The 8,646-nt window shown below is 48.7% G+C and overlaps 1 protein-coding gene across 6 annotated transcripts in view; it reads left to right on the top strand.

Moving 5' to 3' along the window:
* The first annotated feature begins 259 nt into the window (after nt 1–259).
* Nucleotides 260–8,646, top strand: part of LOC137434450 (NEDD4-like E3 ubiquitin-protein ligase WWP2) — a 130,339-nt gene continuing 121,952 nt past the window's right edge. For 3 of the 6 annotated variants that reach the window (XR_013624709.1, XM_068127454.2, XM_068127449.2), the window contains exon 1: nt 287–411. The gene's annotated coding sequence lies outside the window, so the exon portion shown is untranslated. Of the gene's footprint in view, nt 412–456; nt 595–8,646 lie in introns of those variants that run through there. The other 3 variants (XM_078785546.1, XM_078785547.1, XM_068127450.2) reach the window with 3 other exon arrangements.

Here is an 8,646-nt window from a genome sequence, read left to right as displayed (position 1 = left end):
TGAAGCATATGTGAAAAGGCCTATAAAAGAAACAAAAGGGAAAAATTCAAATTATAAAATGGATTAATTGGTTAGAAGACGGTTGGGCGGTGTATTGTCGATTCTTCTGCAGCGCGGTGTGTCATTTCTTCAACCGGACTTTCCCCCTTTTCCATGATCGCCATTTTTTCAAATTGGGGGAATAAGTGTTAGGTACGGGTTACAACGTACGATGAAAAGTGTAACAAAAACTAATGGAGTGAAGAAATACTAAAGAAAAGAGTAAAACGTGAAGGAAGGAACAATTCCGTGACGTCATGGGGGTGTCAGCCAGAAGGGAAAACGCCATGGCGGCTAATGGTGGTGTTTGAGGCGATTCTTTTGACACATATTTTGCTGATGACGGTTCACCTGGCCTACGCATGAGCTCAGGTACGGTCGTCATTGCTGTACCTGTAGGGTTTGACCTGTTTACGCCGCACAGTGGTATTCACCTCGTTGCCAGCTCACCTGAAGTCTGCTGTTCGATGCCGCAGCTTTCTCGTCTTGAAGAAACTGATTGAGTTTGGGAAACCGCGGCTCTAACATCCCGTGTGACGTTGTTTGTGTGCACTGGTCAGTGTGTGCTGTGATCGCCGTGGTCCGGCGTGCCGACGCGTAACTTTAACTCGCAATGCGGTTGTTGAAGCGGAGGTTGCTCCAGCTGGTCTTTGTGTACCATATCCAGAGGTTTTAAGTTATGCGAGTTGTAATAATATACGTATTCTCACGCAGATACTTTGTTCACTTCAAGATCGATGTTCGTGCTTCTGCCGGTTAAAAATAAGACTTTTTTTTTTTCCCCTCACATAATTACCTCGGTCACGGTGTCGGCGGGGTCGTGTTTACGCGGCACGGCTCGATTGATCCCTCATGGTGTTCTGAGGTGCTCAGTGTCGTCCGTGCGTATGTGTGTCGTCCGTGCGTATGTGTGTCGTCCGTGCGTATGTGTGTCGTCCGTGCGTATGTGTGTCGTCCGTGCGTATGTGTGTCGTCCGTGCGTATGTGTGTCGTCCGTGCGTATGTGTGTCGTCCGTGCGTATGTGTGTCGTCCGTGCGTATGTGTGTCGTCCGTGCGTATGTGTGTCGTCCGTGCGTATGTGTGTCGTCCGTGCGTATGTGTGTCGTCCGTGCGTATGTGTGTCGTCCGTGCGTATGTGTGTCGTCCGTGCGTATGTGTGTCGTCCGTGCGTATGTGTGTCGTCCGTGCGTATGTGTGTCGTCCGTGCGTATGTGTGTCGTCCGTGCGTATGTGTGTCGTCCGTGCGTATGTGTGTCGTCCGTGCGTATGTGTGTCGTCCGTGCGTATGTGTGTCGTCCGTGCGTATGTGTGTCGTCCGTGCGTATGTGTGTCGTCCGTGCGTATGTGTGTCGTCCGTGCGTATGTGTGTCGTCCGTGCGTATGTGTGTCGTCCGTGCGTATGTGTGTCGTCCGTGCGTATGTGTGTCGTCCGTGCGTATGTGTGTCGTCCGTGCGTATGTGTGTCGTCCGTGCGTATGTGTGTCGTCCGTGCGTATGTGTGTCGTCCGTGCGTATGTGTGTCGTCCGTGCGTATGTGTGTCGTCCGTGCGTATGTGTGTCGTCCGTGCGTATGTGTGTCGTCCGTGCGTATGTGTGTCGTCCGTGCGTATGTGTGTCGTCCGTGCGTATGTGTGTCGTCCGTGCGTATGTGTGTCGTCCGTGCGTATGTGTGTCGTCCGTGCGTATGTGTGTCGTCCGTGCGTATGTGTGTCGTCCGTGCGTATGTGTGTCGTCCGTGCGTATGTGTGTCGTCCGTGCGTATGTGTGTCGTCCGTGCGTATGTGTGTCGTCCGTGCGTATGTGTGTCGTCCGTGCGTATGTGTGTCGTCCGTGCGTATGTGTGTCGTCCGTGCGTATGTGTGTCCGTGCGTATGTGTGTCGTCCGTGCGTATGTGTGTCGTCCGTGCGTATGTGTGTCGTCCGTGCGTATGTGTGTCGTCCGTGCGTATGTGTGTCGTCCGTGCGTATGTGTGTCGTCCGTGCGTATGTGTGTCGTCCGTGCGTATGTGTGTCGTCCGTGCGTATGTGTGTCGTCCGTGCGTATGTGTGTCGTCCGTGCGTATGTGTGTCGTCCGTGCGTATGTGTGTCGTCCGTGCGTATGTGTGTCGTCCGTGCGTATGTGTGTCGTCCGTGCGTATGTGTGTCGTCCGTGCGTATGTGTGTCGTCCGTGCGTATGTGTGTCGTCCGTGCGTATGTGTGTCGTCCGTGCGTATGTGTGTCGTCCGTGCGTATGTGTGTCGTCCGTGCGTATGTGTGTCGTCCGTGCGTATGTGTGTCGTCCGTGCGTATGTGTGTCGTCCGTGCGTATGTGTGTCGTCCGTGCGTATGTGTGTCGTCCGTGCGTATGTGTGTCGTCCGTGCGTATGTGTGTCGTCCGTGCGTATGTGTGTCGTCCGTGCGTATGTGTGTCGTCCGTGCGTATGTGTGTCGTCCGTGCGTATGTGTGTTAGTCTGGGATCCGAGACCTCAAAATTTGATTTTGAAGTGACACCCCTGCTATAAAATGTTTGACCCCTAGATCATGTCTGTGGGGGTGTTAGCCACCAGAAAAGTGACTTTAGCAAGGTAGTTTGGATTGCGCGAATTCTGTAGGGACATTTTTTAACTTGGGGCGTGAACTGTAAAAAAGCAAGAAATTTAGGGGTAGGGGAAATTCAATTGACCATATATCCCATAATACAGGGGTGAGTGCAACAAATTACCACTCATTCTTTTTGTTATAAAGTTGGCTTTTATAGGAAACATGATTCAACGTGATTGGACCATCCATGAGGTCAGCAGAGCTCAAAAGGTCACGGAAAGTGGGTTAAGCTAAAACTTTAGCTCCTTTAGTAAATAAAATCACATTTTTCCTACTTCAAGCTCAATATAGCCAAACTTTTACACCCAAAATATGTTGTTTGTACCCCTCTGATGTTTTTGGGAAAGAAATGCCCCGACTGAACTTAACTTACTGGCATGTATGTCACTTTAGATTTGCATAACTTTAAAAAAATCACCAAAATCGGGCATTCACACTATCTATTTGCACGGTACTCTTCAACATGTTTTAAAACGACAAGTCATACCACATACTGTCTGGAAAAGTGTCATTACCTCTATTTACTCATCATCATCACCGTCATCAGTCAGAAGCCGTCCACATTTTTCTCTGTCGCCATTGCAGGCACATGCAATGATGCATGGTACTCCAGCTTTCGCACAAGGGCAATTCTTCAGGCAGTTCGGTTTCTTCTCATATTTGCAGTACTTCAACTTCGCAGCAGAAGGCTTTGATGGCTTGCTCTTCATGACAAGAATTAACCTGTCACCATCCACACTCCTGCCATACTCTTCAGGTGGAAGAAGCACTGGATTGCTGAGTGAAGCTTGCTTGTATAAGCTGATCTGACAAAGGCTCCTGAGAACGTGGAAGTGAAAAGCATCTTCTGTTGGAGGAAGGGAGCGCAGATCTAGTTTGCTAGATGCAAACAAGTGGGCGCGGAGCTTATCCAGGGATGAATACCCTGGCTTGCCGTAGAGATCACAAAAGAAGCTTCGTGCTTCAGTTATCACCTGATCATGTGCAGAAGGTCCGGATTCATGTCGGATGAAATTGGACAACGCTGGCTGTTTGTGAACATGCTGGAGTGCGACTTTCACTGCTCTCTTCTTACCCCGTTTGAAAGGATAGCTCACCGAATCACAACCTGACAGAATGTAGGAGATGAGCAGTGTGTCTGTGAGTGCCAATACGTCCTTTCCAACTGCTTTGGCCAACTCATTCACCAAGTCATGGATGGGGAGGAACAGATCATCCTTTTCCACCCATAACTCGACAACGTTTGTCAACCGAGGGAAATGATACATTGACAAGACGATGATATCTGTATCTGTAGCCTGAATGACAACTACGCTGTTGTCACAGCTAGCAATGTGAGCAAAGATTCTGGTGTCCGCCTCCTCGTGGTTAGGGCAGTACAGCTCATCAACATTGGTATGTTCCGTCTGCGTCACACGAGTTGCCTGGGCGTTGACCCCAAGGACCAGGCAGAAGCCATCAGGCCAGGATGACTCCTGGGACCAACGTGAAGCAAGATACGACAGCAGATTGGTCTTGTTACAAGGGTTTGACAGGAATGTGTTCCAATCAGGGATTTTCATGATGTCCGCTGGAACAAACTCTGGCAAGTTGGTATTTGACTCCCGTCTCTGGCGTTCATCCCCTTTTAGACTCTTCAACCCAAAATCATATTGATCGCCCACGAAATGCACTTCAGTGCAATGTCTGGGTTTCATGTTCAAGAGTTTGTTCCTGTACCTTTCCTGAAGTTGGTCAAATGTACTCGAACCAAGTGTGTTGAACCGCTGGATGAATGCCATTGCATTGACTACATAAACTGCATCAGATGCAGAAGGAGGCAACTCTTTTAACGGTTCCCATGACTCGGCAACCTCTGCCTGTAGAGTGGATAGATAGTTGGATTTGCAACCTTTGCGCATGGAAAATCCATTCTTCTCTGGCTCAAACAACGAGGGAGGGTACTCAAGCCATTCGTAACTAAATGCCTCAGTCCGTGCCTCATCACTCAGGTCCTGTGCGAAACAAAGTGCCCTTGTCACTGCACTCTCCTCTCTGATGACTTCTTTCACAGTGTCCATCTTTTTCTTACTTTTCTTCAGATGCGTGGCGAATGTTTCTATCTTCGGTTGGACAATCTTGTCTGCATTCGTTGTCGTGGCAGCATCCATTGCCTCCAAGCCTAGACGGTTGGCATCTACCAGGGTAGTTGCTGCAAGAATCTGACCTGTGGATATGTTCATTAGTTTATCTGTTGCAAGTGAAGGATCGAATGGGTTTTGCATCTTCTCTTCCACGGTCCGTTTGATCTGCAACACGGCTTCCATGTCGTCTTTCCTCAGCTTCTCGTGGTGGTCAGATTGCGGTGAGGCCATGTGTGCCATCTGTTTTACACTTTCAGAGACAGAGGTCATGAACCGTAGAGCCTTGATGTACTTTTCTCGTGCTGATTCAGACTGTGTTATACCCTTAAAGAGGCTTGTTTTGCCTTCCCTATTGTAGGTCTGTTCAAGGGCAAGGTCTGTCCACACACCATTAAAGTCTCCTGCAGTCTCCTGCAGTCTGGTGAACTGTGAATTTGCCAGCTGCAAACTCCTCGTGCACTTCTGGTGCTGTTTCTGGAAGCTTTTGCATCTCACTGAGATAGATCGGAAGGCAGGACATGTACTTACTATGGCCGAAAGCAATGGTATAGGGTAGCATATTCTGTACCTCTTGTAAGTGCTGTTGCCACAGCCCAGCTCTCTCAGCATGGATGTAACGCCTTAGGATAAGCAGCATGTCTATGTACATGCTCCAAAGATGGGCTGTCACTCCTAATCCCTTCTCAAAATCTCCCCAGAGTGACTCCAGTGACTCTAGGCATTTCATGACTTCCTTCATGAGTGCAGCAAATTCGTCCTTCTCTTTCCTGTCAAAGGCATTTCTAAGACTTTCAAGCAGAGACGAAAGCAAAGAAAGTGTCTCCTCAGTCTTCTCGAACAACAGCCATTCCTCAAATGCCTCCCACTTCAGCATGAACAATGCCTCACTCAACCATGAATGATAACGGACCATCTTATAATAATCTTTTCCTGCCATGACTTTATTGGCTGTACCTCGACCACAGATATCACTAGAAACCAGAATGTCCTCTATGCCACTCTCCATTATGAAAAATCCAATAGATCCCAAGAAGTTCTGGGCAATATGGAATCCTCCAAGTCGAACAATAACATCTTTGTACTTTTCCGATTCCTTCCTAAACAACCCCTTTACTATGTCATATATCGCCTGGTCACAAGTCACCACCGTCTTAGCCTGACCCATCTTAAGACTCAAGGAGACAAAGTAGTCCAATGAGGTCTGGACTACATCTGCGTTGGTTGGGTTTTGTGGAAGCAATGGTCCATAACCAATCTTTGTTTTCTCTGTATGTATGTTTGTATGTTTGTTACGTAAATAATAATTAACAAGAAGGAAGCTTGCTCCAGCTAGGGAGGCTGAAGATCGATGGTAATCATAAAGATCAGCAAGAGTGAAGCAAGTTGCTGAAACAAATGTAGCATAATAATCACTAGCACCACTCAAAAGATGAAAAGCATCAACCACCACAGTAAACCATCACTATTACGATCAATATAGGCCAGAAACAGCAGAGGGATGCAAAGAACATATTGTGACATATACATATGTGAATTATTTGATAAAGGAGCTAAATTTTCAGCTTAACCCACTTTCCGTGACCTTTTGACCTCTGCTGACCTCATGGATGGTCCAATCACGTTGAATCATGTTTCATATAAAAGCCAAATTTATAACAAAAAGAATGAGTGGTAATTTGTTGCACTCACCCCTGTATTATGGGATATATGGTCAATTGAACTTCCCCTACCCCTAAATTTCTTACTTTTTTACAGTTGACGCCCCAAGTTAAAAAACGTCCTTACAGAATTCGCGCAATCCAAACTACCTTGCTAAAGTCACTTTTCTGGTGGCTAACACCCCCACAGACATGATCTAGGGGTCAAACATTTTATAGCAGGGGTGTCACTTCAAAATCACTTTTTTACACATTTCCAGGCCTCGGATCCCAGACTATGTCGTCCGTGCGTATGTGTGTCGTCCGTGCGTATGTGTGTCGTCCGTGCGTATGTGTGTCGTCCGTGCGTATGTGTGTCGTCCGTGCGTATGTGTGTCGTCCGTGCGTATGTGTGTCGTCCGTGCGTATGTGTGTCGTCCGTGCGTGTGTGTGTCGTCCGTGCGTGTGTGTGTCGTCCGTGCGTATGTGTGTCGTCCGTGCGTATGTGTGTCGTCCGTGTGTATGTGTGTCGTCCGTGCGTATGTGTCCGTGCGCGCGTGTCGTCCGTGTGTCATCACTGTGTGCGTGTGGCGTCTGTCCGTGTGTCATCACTGTGTGCGTCGTCCGTGTGTCGTCCGTGTGTGTGTGCGGTCCGGCGGTCCGTGTGTGTGTGCGGTCCGTGTGTGTGTACGGTCAGGGTGTGTGTGCGGTCAGTGTGTGTGTGCGGTCAGTGTGTGTGTGCGGTCAGTGTGTGTGTGCGGTCAGTGTGTGTGTGGGGTCAGTGTGTGTGTGCGGTCAGTGTGTGTGTGCGGTCAGTGTGTGTGCGGTCAGTGTGTGTGTGCGGTCAGTGTGTGTGTGCGGTCAGTGTGTGTGTGCGGTCAGTGTGTGTGTGTGCGGTCAGTGTGTGTGTGTGCGGTCAGTGTGTGTGTGCGGTCAGTGTGTGTGTGCGGTCAGTGTGTGTGTGCGGTCAGTGTGTGTGTGCGCGCGGTCAGTGTGTGTGTGCGCGCGGTCCGTGTGTGTGCGCGCGGTCCGTGTGTGTGCGCGCGGTCCGTGTGTGTGCGCGCGGTCCGTGTGTGTGCGCGCGGTCCCTGTGTGTGCGCGCGGTCCCTGTGTGTGCGCGCGGTCCCTGTGTGTGCGCGCGGTCCCTGTGTGTGCGCGCGGTCCCTGTGTGTGCGCGCGGTCCCTGTGTGTGCGCGCGGTCCCTGTGTGTGTGTGTCATCCGTGTGTGTGTGTGTGTGTGTGTCGTCCGGGTGTGTGTGTGTGTCGTCGGTGTGTCTCATCCGTGTGTGTGTCATCCTTTGCCCGGGCCGTAATTTTTAAAATTTATTTATTTATTTATTTATTATTAATCATTTCAGCTATTGATAATGTGGAGATAGTTCAACAAAGCTTTATCTATCTATAATTCCAGTAATCTCTGTCTGTACGTTTGTACGTTTGTACGTCTGTACGTCTGTACGTCTGTTTGTCTGTGACCGCTGTTTCTCGACAACCACGGGTCCGATATACTTTTAACTTGCCAGGTATATTGCTGGGGACCCGAGGATGTGCCTTTTCAAGGTTTCATATTAATCGGACAATTACTTACCGAGCTATGTCCAAAAAACGATTCAACCAATCAGAGAGCAGCGAACGATCGCGTGTGCCGAACGTGGAGGACACACTCTGCCTCGGATGGCACATTTGACAGCGTATTCATTTATTTCACGTTTGCAAACTATGTTGGCGTTAAACTATGTTTTAAAACTAATAAAACCGAATTTGCGATTCATTCGCTTTCCTGCGCGTTTGTGCACGCGATGGCGATTTCTTTACCAAACTCCGCAAGCCGTTCGCTTTGGACCAAACCATTGCATGTAAATAGAGGGGGGGGGATTGTCACCGTACTCGCAAGCCGTTCGCTTTGGACCAAACCATTTCATGTAAATAGAGGGGGGGGATATAATTTTATTCACGTTTGCAAACTATGTTGGCGCTATGTTGGCGTTAAACTATGTTTTAAAACTAATAACAACGAATTTGCGATTCATTCGCTTTCCTGCGCGTTTGTGCACGCGATGGCGATTTCTTTACCAAACTCCGGAAGCCGTTCGCTTTGGACCAAACCATTGCATGTAAATAGAGGGGGGGGATTGTCACCGTACTCGCAAGCCGTTCGCTTTGGACCAAACCATTTCATGTAAATAGAGGGGGGGGATATAATTTTAGATATAGATATAGTACGGGCAATGCCCTAGTTATGATAATATGGAGAAGGCAAATT

This window comes from Myxine glutinosa, chromosome 10, assembly GCF_964187855.1.
Source record: "Myxine glutinosa chromosome 10, kmMyxGlut1.1, whole genome shotgun sequence".
In the NCBI taxonomy this organism is placed as follows: Eukaryota; Metazoa; Chordata; class Myxini; order Myxiniformes; family Myxinidae; genus Myxine; species Myxine glutinosa.
The sequence above is the reverse complement of the archived record's forward strand: the minus strand, read 5'-3'. Positions and strand labels throughout refer to the sequence as shown.